The sequence below is a fragment of the Xiphophorus couchianus genome, chromosome 20, assembly GCF_001444195.1.
Source record: "Xiphophorus couchianus chromosome 20, X_couchianus-1.0, whole genome shotgun sequence".
Classification (NCBI taxonomy): Eukaryota; Metazoa; Chordata; class Actinopteri; order Cyprinodontiformes; family Poeciliidae; genus Xiphophorus; species Xiphophorus couchianus.
Genome location: NC_040247.1, coordinates 9,405,172 through 9,419,725, shown reverse-complemented (window position 1 = coordinate 9,419,725; position 14,554 = coordinate 9,405,172). Strand labels below are relative to the sequence as shown.

At 36.0% G+C, this 14,554-nt stretch overlaps 1 protein-coding gene across 1 annotated transcript in view; it reads left to right on the top strand.

Moving 5' to 3' along the window:
* The first annotated feature begins 3,894 nt into the window (after positions 1–3,894).
* Positions 3,895–14,554, top strand: part of cdh22 (cadherin 22) — a 164,817-nt gene continuing 154,157 nt past the window's right edge. The window contains exon 1 of the mRNA XM_028003980.1: positions 3,895–4,124. The gene's annotated coding sequence lies outside the window, so the exon portion shown is untranslated. The remainder of the gene's footprint in view (positions 4,125–14,554) is intronic.

Below are 14,554 nucleotides of genomic sequence, written 5' to 3'. Positions count from 1 at the left end.
AGCTTGTGGTTGGAGTTCTGCAATTGAGTCTCCTTTGAAAAAAATCTCTGCAGTCAACTGCAGGAAAATGAGTAACTTTCCAAGGTGCTGATTTTTGGATCAGTTTAGAACGAGTTATTTTAGAAAGTGGAGCTGTCCATGTTGAATTGAGTCTTTCCTAGTTTTTCAGACTTAAATAAAGACATTTCAAAAACTTGTTTCAAGATTTTCTCTTTGACAAATGTAAAGTCCCCCCCCCCCCCCCCCCCCACCCTCTTTTGTGACAACCAATGTCAAGCAATACCAATACAGATTTATGAGCAGATTTCATATATGCTTCTTCTGTTTAAAATGGGAAATTATGCACTGTGCTGTTTCGGGACTTGTCCTGGTGTAAAACATGCATCTAGCTGAACACAAACATGTAAATACATAGCAAACGTTTGAAGTTTTATTCCTCAACAAAATTCACAGTCTGCTATTTGAGCACATACAGCTAAACACATGTTATGCACTATTTTTAAATCTCATATTACAGCTGAGATTTTACAAAAAAATGACAGCTTTTCAACCTCTCTGTTGCTCATATAGCTTTAAATTACTAGTCAAGGTAAGATTAATCTGCCTATTTACATAAGAACATAAAACAAGTTAAAACTAAAATGCTTGTCTTGAGACTACAATATATTTTCTTCATTTGATTATGGACATGACGTTCATTAGTTTCATGAAAACACAAAAAATTTGATTTTAACAATGTATCCATCATATTGTTAAAATGTGATGATTACATTATTATTTAAAAGATAATATATATTTACAAATAGGAAACCAAATCTTTCAGTAAGCAATTTTCAAAACATACTGGAGTTAAACTTGTCTACGACATTTTAATACTTAAGATATGTTCATCTAGGTAGGTCTTAATAACATTGTGGTTAACACTTGTAGATGTTTTTTTTCTAATTCAAAACATCCCACAGCCCTTTTTTTTCCTCCTCGCCCTCTCTTTCTCATTGACATGTATTGATCTGTGGGTGGTCGCACCTTGAAGTACGATTTTTACAGATATTTATGTTTATAGCTGCAGGCCTATAGATCCCATTAAGGATTGAGCAATAGGCATGGGGCAGTGCTTCAACACCATGCTACTGAAGAAAAATTTTAAATTCAAGAGACCGGATCCTTAGTCAGCACTTTCACCCACAGAGCTGGCAATGTAAAATGGCCTGGGATGCCCAGCACACTGAGATATACTGTGAACACTTAAAAACAAGGGAAAATATCATTATGTAGCAAAAATGTTTATAAGTTCAACTTTTTGGTAACATGACAAAACAATTGTTTTTCTTTTTTTTTCTTTTTAAGCAACAGACTTGGAAAAAGAAAGGAAATCTAGGTTCATGAGATAAGTTGCACCATTAAAGAATTTTAAGTTAATGTAGAAAGTTAGACATTTCAGAAGTAAACTTTACCTGTCTAAATAAACAATTTCATTTATTTTCAGATAATCATAGTATCACTAAAAAAAGTTTACAAAAAAAAAATGTGATCACTTGTGAAACAAGCACAAGTGATGACTATACGGAGAAGCAGACCCATAAATGCAATAGGGCATCAGGTGCAATAATATGGCAGCTACTCTGCTCTTACAGCTATCAAGAACAAAGAGCTGAGTCAGAAAGTGAAGTTTGCTGGTTGATGTACCTTTACCTTTATGGATGAAGTCCAAAAGACAACACCGTTGTTAATTTTACTACGACTGCAAAGGAAATACTAAGCAAACCACAAAAATAATACAAACCACTGTGAATCAACCCACAAAGTCAAAGAACAAAATAACTAATTTAAGTTCTTTAACTTTAAAGCACAACATTTCAAATGAATATTTTCATTTCAAAAGTTAACTTTTTGATATTAACCACAGATGTTTATTTTACAATAATTATACTTTCTAGTTATTATTTTACCTAGTTTAAATTATTTAATGCTTAACTAATAATTAGTTCCACTCTTAACGTCATCAAATCCATCAGTTAAAAATCACAATACAAAAATCATTCAAACCATAAAAATCATATCACCAATTAAAAGCTAAATTTCACATAGTATTTAAATTCAGATTTAGCCGACATCACAAGTATTAACGAGCCTGTGGCTAGGCTAAAGCTAATCCAGAATGTAGGCAGTCCAGCAGTGCGATTTCACAATAATACAGTCTTACTGGCTCCCTCTCCTCTTGTTTATAGATGTATCTGGCTCCGTACAGGCCCACCACACCAGCAGAGCACTGTTCAAATGTGACACCAAACTCCACTTTGCTTTTCGTTACCTTGTCTGCCGCTTCTAATTATTCCGTCATTGTCCGTTCCTTTTTATGGTCAGTGTAGTACAACCGCCATGTTTTTTTTAATGATTGTCCATTTTTTACAGCTACGTAGTGCATGTATTTTCTTAATTTATTGATTTTTTCCCCTTCTCTTTTCACTTAATTTTTTCCTTTTCTTCTCTTTTACCTTCTCTTATTCTTCTGATTTTACTTCACAGCCATCTGAAATTAGCTCCTTATGTAAGTTGACTGCGCTCACCCCTGAAAAAAAAAATAGTGTGAAGGCAGGAGTAAAGTATCTCTTCCTTTACTCTTAAATGAATTAGCTGAGGTGGTCTGGGCATCTGATCAGATTACCTCCTGGATATTTGCCTTTGAAAGTTTTCAGGGGGTATCCCACTGATATGGAAATGTAGAAACTGGGAGCCACAATGTTCAAGATATATTACTTCTGCGATCCAATCACAGATAAGCAGAAGACAATGATGTGACTTCAAATTCGGCTATTTACTAGGACTGTCTGCCATTTTGAGGTTGTTGCATGGGATTTAGATAAAAACATTTCTTTTACCCCTAAAAAAAAAAAAACCTTGCCTCCTCTTTGCCGTTTTTTTCCCTTTAAATCTCTGTTCTTCTATTTTCACCTCCCTGTGTTCAGCTTATGGTGACTAGCTTTTAAATCCTTGTTGGTACATCAGCTTCCTAACCTTCCTAACCTCACTGACTGAGCTTCAGAGACTCTGTGTGATGGTGTGTAATCTGTAGTTGGACTTCCCTTCCTCTGTCTTAGCTTTTCTCACTCCGGTTCTTTCCAGTCCGTTGTCACCGACAGCATTTCTCATATACACAAACACACTCACGCCCACGCATGCAAACACACTCCATGATTAAATAGGTAAACCACCTCATCAAAGCAACCACACTTGCAAGTACACAATTTTTTCCCCCTCACTATAAATTTCAAGCATACCCATTAAGTATTTGAGATCATAGAAATGCTGCAGCGTTTTATTATTGTAACTGGAAACCATGCTCCTTTTGTTGCTTTCAACAACATACTAGAAAGGTGTCAAAGACAGTCAAGATCTTTACTGTTCCTTGAACTTTTTACAGTGGATATAAGTCATTCTGGGGATAGAAGAGATGTCTTTGAATAAGAAGTGGAAACTGCAACATTTTTTTTATGCAGCCAGTGTTTGGACTTTGTTTTTGCCATATGAATGGACAAGAACACCAATAATTCTGATCTCTCTGTGCCCTTACGAAAGGCACACAATGCAAAACTTCCATAACATTATAGCAAATTTATCAGGACCTTGTCCACAAATCTTTTTTTGTTTGTTCTTTTTTCAGAAGAAAAAAGCATTTTTTTTAAAAAAGGTAGATGAAAGAAGACGTGATTTATCAAACATTTCCGTGATGGACTAAACAAAATGCCCTTTCCTTGTTATTTACTCTATACGTAATGGTTCTGATGATTCCCCTCTTCACCCCACCTCTGCTTTTCTTCTCTCTCGTCCATCTCATTTGTTGCTTCCTTCCACCACCACCAGGGGCTTTCCACGCCGCGTCGTGCCGACAGCAGGTCTTTTTCCCTAGTTCCTTTACCCTGCGCTTGTAGGAGCGGAGACTCCAGATGAGCTGCACGGTAGCAGACAGGGCGCACAGAACTGCCTGTCCCTCTTATTCCCATCTCCCGTGGAGTCGCATAGGTTGGATGCCTGAGAGGAGAGAGAAGTTAAATACCGATCACTTCCGTCCCGCTGCAGAGCGTCAAGTCAAAAAGCGTTTGTTTCTCCTCCACAACGCATCAAAGGTAAGAGTTTTAGGATGCTGAAATTAAATGATAAAGTTCATAGCGTGTTGGCATGCTCTTGTAACCCACATATGGACTTGCACCGTGCTTTTCGGTGCTGATTTGTTGCATTTCTGCAGCAAAAAAACCCGAAAAAAAAAAACCCGTAATATTTTGAAAATAGAAAAGGGTTGCATTCATTTTCTCGGTTTTTGTGTGCTGATAGTTGAACCTGTGCGGTAGGATGAAATCCTTGGCATCATATCGAGTGCTTAACATCTTTTTTTTTCATGGCTGAAGAGCTACACCCGCTAACTTGTTGCCACTTGTAACTCATTTAACGTTTGGTTAGTTCTGTAATGAGTGCTGCGCATAATTTAAGCGATAAATGACCTCTTGTACTAAAGCAGGAAATGCTCTCTGATGACTTATCCTTGTTATTCCATGACTGTTGATGTGTTCATTCGTAAATACGAAAGGCATATTTTATGATAACATTTTTGCAACTAGGTTCCAGAAGCAAATCTGTGTGTCCATCTCAAATTTCAGCCTCAATAACTTTAGAAAAAAGAAGGAGAAAAAAAGAAAGAAAGAAAGAAAAAGCAACCTCGTCAGTTGCATTTGGAATTCTCAGCTGTTTGTACCTGTGCAGGATGGAACTACACAAAAACAGTATTTTATTTATTTATTTTCCGAGGAAAATTGTAGTGAAACGAAGAGACGCGCCTTCTGCTCGGTAAAGCTGCTTTCTAAAGACTGCAGCCACTTGATGCGCCAACAGGATGCGTTTGGGGAAGTTGGATGTGTGCCACTGTGCTCTAAGGCCATGCAGTTAAATAGATCCCGACATAAAAGCAGACAGTGTGATCGTAAGATAGTGTGATGGACTTGCCTTAAAACACAATGAAAGTCTTGTAATGATTAGCTTTTATGGATATACTCATTTTTTAACACAAAACAGGGACTACATGTTGTTGCCTGTTTTCTTCTTTTTTATTCACATTACCATTTACTCAAATTGGACTATTGGCTATTCATAAATCAAATCACCATGAGGAGCAGCTTTTTTCTTGTTTCTGGAATCACTAAAAATGTACATTTCTTTCAGGAAATTTTAAAAACATTTTATGATGATGGATTGCAGCTTTTTCTGTTTAAGTGACTGTATATATGCATTCTTTAATTTTGTTGTAGACTACTTTCTGTTTAAATTGGATGACAGAACAACTCTTTTTCATCTCAGGTTGATATTTGGTCTGATATATGGTCTGAGGAAAAAAAGAATATTGTTGTGCATTAATGAACTGATAATCCGTATTTACCGCTGCATGTTTCTTTGGTTTCAATGATTTTGCCAATGTGGGATTATAATACACTTGGAGCTTGGATATTACTCGGTAACGTTAGCTGAGGGCATGATATTAGTTCTTAACTTTATTCTACTTAAGAGCGTCCCTTGTAACTGACTGTAACTCTGTGTATTCATAGACTGTCGGGGTTTGACTTGTTGGTGTTCACGAGATCTTGCGCATATCTGTTAACCACTTACCTTGAGCTAATTGGTGTGTGGAAGAAGTGATAAAAATGTGTGATACCGCAGCAGCCCATCAATGCTGTATTCTCCAAATACACATGTCTTTCCAGGAATCCATCAAGTAGAAAAAAAATCTTGTTGAGGACTGTGAACTTTATTGAATCTGGATAACAAAATAAATATCCAGAGTGTACATTGTGAAATAAAATAAACTTCTTTTTGAAATATTTTAAAGGAACACAAAAGCTTAAGTGTTTTTCACATGCTCTGAAGCAATAGTTCTTAATTGAAACGTTATAATATTTATTTATCTGTACAAACTATGGATGCGCCAATCTACTTTTTTTCACTTCTGATACCAATACAGAAAACTTAGACTTAGTATCAGCTGATACAGAAAAAATAGTGCTGACATGACGTAAAATATTTCATTTTTCTAAAACACACATAAACGTACTGATTAACAAATTTATTTGCTAACTCTGCACCAGTATGGCACACTTAAATACACCAATAGCTTCACAAGCTTGATCAAACATGTAAAAGCAACACTTTGTTCAGTCAGTTCAATTTGGAGTGTAACAGTCAATGCAAAATAATTATAAAGAAACAAAAACAATAGGGTAACTGCTTTGGTCAAATATGCAAAAATAAACTGCAACAAATTATGGACCATTTGCAATTCTATCAAATGGTCCAGAAAGTGCACTTAGGATTGTTAGATGTAAAATAAATAATAAACTAGGACAAAGGAAGAATTAATATTGTAAAAATACAGAAACAAAAAAAAATCTCTTGTGTACCATGAAATCTAAAAATTTCTTCTGTACCATTTCTATCAATTGTATTTTTCTATTGTATTTATTCTTGATTGAATCATTTTAAATGAAATAAAAATAAAAATAACTGTTGACGTGGCCGGGCGCTATAAGCAAGCTAAGTCATAAAAAAAAAGACACCTTGCAAAAGGTGCTTTCTTTACCTTGTCTTTTAATGTCTTTAACATATACATTACAAGGGCGATGTAGCAGTAACCCTGATGGAAGTCCGGGCTAATTGTGATCTCACTGAGACTCAAGTTCTACCATTCATGGCAAAGAGCCGTTGAAAAGAATCAAATAACTCATGAACGTGTTACATTGCTACTCTTTGAATCGATCTGCTCTTATGGATTGGGCACATTGTCACCATTACCAGATCAATATCGGTGCCGATACAGATATTAATATCGGGTTGGTGCAGCTCTAGTACAGACCATTACTGTCTGCGTAAAATCAACTTATTTTCAAAATAAAATAATAAAATGCACTGCAACTAATTACGTTAAAAGTTGTTGTAGTTCACATCATTGGTTTAGTCAAACTATTTCAAATTTCAGTTTATTAACCCAATTTATAACATTAATCAAGACTGCTTTGTCTGTCATTCACAAAAGAGAAAAAGTGCAAAGATTTTACTGGGATGTTCATTTTTAGATTAAATTCAGTGACATTTGAAATATAACTGAGCAATAGTTGCTTGTCAGCTAAATAAGCATATACATTTTTTCAAAAAGACATATTACCTTTTTGTGCAAAAGTTTGTTGTGGTAATGAGGAGTCCATTGATCAAGTTTCTTGTGGCACATCTCACAGACTTGTTTTCCTGCTACACAACTAAAAGGTTTTAGGGTGACTTCACTGTTTCTGTCTGTGAGAAAATGTTTAGTCCGCAAAAAAAAAAAAGTGAGTGGAGCATGTCAATGTAACATCCACTTGATGACTCAAGATTTTCAAGCGAACATTGCAATATAGGATAATCACTGAATCAAATGACCTGTCAGTGGACTGCTTGTTGGATCAGCATAACCTTTAAGCCATTAGCTGATTCATGAATTCACCAACCAAATTCCCTTACAAAAGGTGCTTTCTTTGTCCCGTCTTTTAATGTATTTTATGTATGTATCTGCTTTGCATCCCGCCCTCTTCATTTATTCATGTGGTGGACTAACTAGCGGGTACATTACAAGGGCCATGTAGCAGTAACCCAGATGGCAGTCCAGCCTGATTGTGATTTATGTACCTAAAGCAAACGCATTACTGTGGGATTTTGGAGTTGGTGCCAAATCCAGGCAAGCATTTTTTTTCTTCTTCACACGTTTTAATCTTCACATCTCATAAATGCAAAACATAAAAGTTTACATGCATAAAAAGCTTGGGAGAGCACTGTAAAAAGCATATCTCTCCCTTTTTGTTGTTTTTATCCTGTCTGCCTATATTTCTTTTTTGCCCTCTCCGTCATACACATATACACATTCGCGCACAGCCTCCATGAGAAATCGTTTAGATGAAACAGTGCACCATTGTGAGACATTGATTACCGTTTACCAAGCTGCTGCATAAATGTGGTGTTAAAGGAGAGATGACTTGGACAGATCCCGGAGCAGAGAAGAAAAGAGAGAAGAAATGACACAAGCTGGAAAGAGAAAGAGGGTTGATAGATTACAGAGATATGGCAGTAAAGATGAAATGTGAGAAGGGCAGACCTGAGGATTTTTACGGCTAACCGCGAGGGGAGTGATTAGGCCAACTAATTGATCTGGATTTGTGGTGAGGCGACTACTTCATTCTCATGCTTATCATACTCTTCCTATCTCTTCCTCTCTGTCTCAGAGACACACATAAATACACATTGTCGCTGTCACACTCCTCACACCTGCTGTCATGTCGGCGGTCAGAAACGATCGGCCCCTATAGTCACTTTATTACCACCTAAGGGCAGAAACTGCATCAACTGTATTAGTACTGGAGCTTTATGATAGAATCACCAGGTGGGAGGAGACAGAGAGATCAAGGTGGTGGACAGGCTCCATGGTTGATTTTTCAGCACTGTTTGTGCTTATTTCAAGGTGAAGGTTTCAGGCAATTCTTTGATGAAACAATTTGCCAGTATCTTTGTTCAAAAACATGCATTTTTGTTTTCCTTTTTAGATTAAACTGCATTTTTAGAAATTGTTATCACAGTTCCCTTTGAAGAAATGGGCTAGTCAGATATAAAGTAGCTTCAAATTGTAAAATACAAGGAAGATAAAGCACAGATGGACTTTTTATACTGATAGAATTTTTCAATGTGTGGTGTATTTTTGTATTCATGCCTTGGAATCAATACTTTGTAGAATCACCTTTTGCTGCAGTTATTGATGCAGGCCTATTGTTATATGTCTACCACACATGTAGGTATTGAAAAGTCTACTTATTCTTTGTAAAGTAGCTGAAATTCTGCTAGAGTGGATGCAAAGTGTCTGTGAACATAATCTTTTAAGTCTTGCCACAGATTCTCAATTGGATTTATGTTTGGACTTTTACTTGGCAATTCTCAAACAAGACACAACCCCATGATTGTGCTTTGATCTAAGCTATTCTTTTGTAACTCTGGCAGTTTGTTTTGCAAGAAGGACATCAACTAGACAGACTGAACCTCCACCCCAATACCCAGTCTTTGCCTCTAACAAGTTTTTTCCTTCATTGCCAACTATCTTCACTTATTTTCAATGCACTCTAGCTAGTTTCTCTTTTCCTCCGAAACTAAAACAACCCCACAGCATGATGCCGCCACCATATTTTACAGAAGAAATGGTGTGTTCATTGCTATGTACACTATATTATTAGTTTTCTTCATACTAGGGAGGTGTTCAGGAGAATGTAAAAAGAAAAAAGGTCTCTAATTTACTGTAAAATACCAGCAGCTGTGATTTTATAGTAAAATCCATCCACTGCAACTGGCTCCTCTTGATAGGGGATATTGAAACCTCTCCACTTCTTTTATAATTTACCTGCCTGGTCTTTGTGGTGCTGCATGTTCAGTAATATAATCATACAAAGCAGCTCTAATCACACTGTAAATCAAATTACACACAGGTGGATTTGGTAGAAGGGTACTTTTACAATTGTTCATGCTTTTATCTGTTAATTATTGTAAAAGTTTACTGCTTTTTCATAATTATGCGCTACTCTGCATTGGTGTATCACACAAATCCCAATAAAATAAATTGAACATTGCAGTTGTATCATGCCAGGCTTTGAAATATAAAGTGTATGTATATGTTCAGAGCACAAAAATGAGAAAGAGAAGAATACGTGGCTTTGTTAAATAAAAAATACACTGGTATTCCAAGTCTTCATTAAATATAGTCAACATAATAGGTTGTTTTGTAAAATAAGCGTTTGCTCTGACAGCTTTAAATATACAATTATTTTAAATTTTATTTTTAAAAAAAAAGGTGATAAATTTTTTGCAATAAACAGTATTTTTCTGTTGTAGAAACTGGCACTTCAAATATTTATTGTCCAATTCACATTTTTGGGAAACTGAGAGCCACTTTGCCACCAATAAACTCCCCTTTGTTTGTATAGATATGGCTTATCAACTCAATGCCTTCATTATTTTTTTATTTGGAAACAGTGTAAAAGTCTTGTTGTCAGAAAGGCCAAGCAGCTCTTGTTAGATTTTTACACCCGGCAAATCCTGTAGTCTAGCAAAATCCCCAATCCAGAAAAAGTAGGAAGAAATAAGCAACAAGAGAGAAGGAACTCTAACAACATACACACAGCTGCTGAGTCCATCTGTCCATTTGATGAAGTAAAATCTGTTGATATGGGAACATTCTCTAAAGCCATTTGAAGCCAATGGAGCACAATTGAGCTGAGAGTATGCATGCATTCTAAATAAAATTTTTGTTTTTGGAAGGAAGATAAAAGACTATTATGCAGGCCTATAGATGTGTGTTCTCATGGAAATGACTTCACTTTCTTATTATTGCATGATAGTAAGAGTAAATGACCTCTGTCTTGTATATTCCGATGGGAATTAGGAAAGCAAAACCTTTTTGTGCTTCGAAATCACAAGTCTTGTAAGTGGTAAAGCTAAAAAAAATAAAAATAAAAACATTCTACATCAAAAGAACCTGTCAGCAAGTGGAATGGACACCTTACCCTTAATGTACAGAATATTGCCAATAATGGTTGAAAGATATTTAATAACCTGTTCTTTGAGGGTGGCTTTAAGATGTGTGTTCTCCTGGCGACATCAGTTTTATCTCTTATGATGGAATCCATATGTACACAATCTACATTCATTCTTCCTCTGCCAGCCTATGTTTGTACCTTCTGCACTGGAGTGCGAAGAACAACTGCTTTGTAAACAGGCAGTTTTTCACCTGGATGTCACGGTTCACAAAGACTCTTCCTCTAAGTCTGGCATAACCCCACTGGCAGAGTTGATGCGGTGGTGTATTTCTGCATCAATGTCGGATTTAGAGGGATGAAGGCTGCCAAGGTAGGGAGTCATCCACGTTTTGAGGTTGATATATTTGATATGAATTGAGACACACTAATGCAGTGACTCACTACACATATACGCTTTCATGCGCACATGCATGAACACGCAGGCACACACATATATATATATAGTTGAGATTAAACTGAACAAAGGATTAGAAGAGATGTGGAAAATAGTACGTTTTTGTAACGTTTTGTTTGCAGTTCTCAGATAGTTTGCAGATTTATTCATGCAACCAGTGTGAATGCAGGCAGCCAAGATCATTTTAATAAGTAAACAGTATACTCTCACTACTAGTTCAGTTTCTTATTTGCTCAGCAAGTGGCTGTAATATCAGTACATATGAGTTTTATTCAGTTTGACAGGGAATGTCATGTTTTTTTAAGCTTGTGCCTCATCTCCTATTTTGTGCAAGCAGTTTAAGGCAACCTTTTTTTAGACTATAGATACTCATTGATGAGCTTCTTTGAAATTAGATTTATGATAGGTTGTCAGTTTTAAAGACTTAGAGTGATTCAGGTACAGCCCTAATTGAAAGCATTCTATAGTTCAGATGGCCTGCTAACTAGACCAGAAAAATTTTAATCGCAACTGCTTATTTGATAAGTTTATTTGGTTCAGTGACTTAAAAGTGGAATTCTTTTCAGAAAGAGACATAAAACATTTTTGCAGTTGAATCTGCATCACGGTGGTATGAAGAAGGGAAAACGAGTATTTGCATGTAATTGGAATTCATGCAACACAAAAGGTGAGACATTGCTGCTTTGTTGTTAAAATTGTTGTTAATTTGCTTTTTGGACTGATTAGACAGAGCAGACTGTCCATTGATATGAATATTAATAGTAATGTCTGTCTATGTCGATCAAACAGTGAACTGGCAACTCATCAAAGATATTTTTTCCTTTTTCTACTGCAGCCTGCAGTCTGTGCTTAGATGAGCTCTGGCACACTCTGACCCTCAATAGAAGTAGTAATGCATCAGATGAATGAGAAAAATACCAATTTATGGCTTGCTCTTCAATATTACCTCTAAAACAAGATCACTCAAGAGTTGATGAGCAGCGGTTGGTCTGAGCCTTGCCATTTCCTTCCTACACAATTCTGCTCGATTCTAAACTCCCTTCAGGGATACGTTTCGGCTTTCTCCCATTGAACTGGATTTCTCCAGTTTAATTTCAGCCAGAATAATCTTATAACAGAAGACGTTGTGAATGATAATATTTGTTTTTTTTTGCGCTGTTATAGAATTGCAAAGCGACCTGTAGTTTGGCAACGGCAGAGGAGGAAGTGAACAACGCCATTTCTGTCAGTGTTATCGAATTATGCTGGATCATCTCGTTCATTGTCTCAAACTGGCGCAAAAATTTGCCTCCATCCCTTTTATACCAATTTCCCTGCACTACAGACACATTTGACTACTTAATCACTAACAAGAAATATTGAAAGACAATGCTTATTTTTTTAGCTCTACAGTAGTTTGTTTACTAGTCTCATCAACATAAGTGCTAAGTGTCATCTAGCATTTTCATTTTGCAAATGTAAGTTGAAAATGTTGTCAAAAGCTACCAAGATAAAAACCCGTCCATGCTACAAAGATGTCACTGTAGCTGAATTGATACTGCTCTGTATGACTATGCACCTCAAATCTATTCTGCAACATCAGTCCTACCATTGTTTTCTTACAGAAGTCATCCCACTGTGGGTGAGTCACATGTTTGTTGCTCATCCTGCCATTTACAGCATGAATGGTGTAACTGTTAAAGATGTTTTAGGATGTTTAGCAGATGCACTGTCATATAAATATGACCTGCCATGACAATTATTTGCGACCACTGGCCTAAAATAAAGTTAAATAGTTCACCTGAGATACAAAAGCCATAAAAAAAAAAAGATTACACTAAATCTTGCAGTAATATAATCTATGACAGTTGTGTCATATCCAAACTGAAAAAGAGCAAGAGGTGTGTGGTAAGTGGGAGCTTTAAGAAATGTGTCTGCAGACTGCATGGGTATGATTTCCTCCAGGCAAAGTAATAACACTTATTACAGTCCTTTTAGGGACTCCTTCAGAGTGGAACCAAGTTGTTTTCCAAGTATGACTCTTTGGGCACCTTGCAGCTGAGAGATGGAAACTGAATCTTTAAATAATTGTGTCTTACATGATACTCAACCAATGGAGCTGGAAACAATTTCTCTCAGCTTTTTGGGAAAATGATGCCATTTTAAAGTATATGTTGCAGAGATTACTGTTCGGTCTCTTTGAAAAGTGGTAGAAGATTGAACGTTTTAGGTATAAGTGCATGGTTTGGTTTTAGAAAATATTTTCTGATGCTGTTTTCTTGTACCACCATCCACAGCCTTTCATAGACAGACTCCAAAAAAAGATACACTTCTTAAGTTTTTATGTGTTTGCTAAATTATGTATTAGGAACACAGTCTTGGGAGAATATCTATGCTTTTGCTAATAGTATTAGCATTTAAAGCATGTTTACACTTTTGGTTTAACAAAATATGCACAGACATGCACCAGCAAGCACACATATAAACATGTAAGATCCACAAGCATAGGATAGTATATTTACAGCATATTTCTTCTTCATAAAGCATTTTTGAATTTGAATTGGAGAGTAGGAAGTTCACGTTTTAAAATAAAACACTTATTGGTCTTAAAGGTATTTTCCTGCAGAAATTTGTGCAAGAAACGGATTTGTTCATATGACTCCTTTAAGGATCCCCTGTGTGCCCCAGGGTCAGTGAGCATTGGAGATCTGGGATGATTATCATCAAGAATTCATCAATTAAGTTGTCAGCAGAGAACTAAAGTCCTCCAGCTACACTTCAAAGACAGATAGCCAATAATACAAAGTTATGACTCATTTTCTTCATTTTGAATGGAAAAAGCAAAAGAACTGCAATAAGTCCTAATGTAATACAATTAAATAATAGCCCTGCACAGTGAAAAAAGCTATATTATTAAAAATTGAAAGGACTTTCATCAACACCTATGGTTTTCTTGGAATCAGACAGTCTGCAGCTTATGTAAAACGTACATTTACTTTTGTACTCAGTAGCTTACTCTGTAATTTTGCTGTGCATATAGGAATTGGAATGGTATAAATTAATATGAATAAAAATAGTAAGTTTGTTGAAAAGTCACATTAAGTTTAACTTAAAAGAGATTGACGGATATTTTAGCAGATTTTCCATCCAGGTGACCATTAAATTTGCAGAACTTTACTATTTACTATTTTGAGATAAAAATTTTGTTTCTTTCCATTAGAACTATTTTTCTGTAATTTTATGTTATAAAATAACAGTGAGTGTTATTTTCCCCATTCTCTCCTCTGCCTCTCCCTTTATTTTTTGACGAGCTTACTACCCCTTTCCTGAGCTCTCAGTCTTTCTCGATCTCATCTTTGACATTTCTCATGATTATCTCCTAATTCTCCCTCTTTTCCTTCTATCTGTATCTGATTCACAGTGTCTGAGCTGAGATGTTGGAGTTGAAGCTTTTCAACTAGATGAAATATAGTGTGCAGCTCTGTCTAGTTATTTTTTGTGTGTAGAATTTGCCTGTTCTTGATGTGAGTATGTTGTTCCT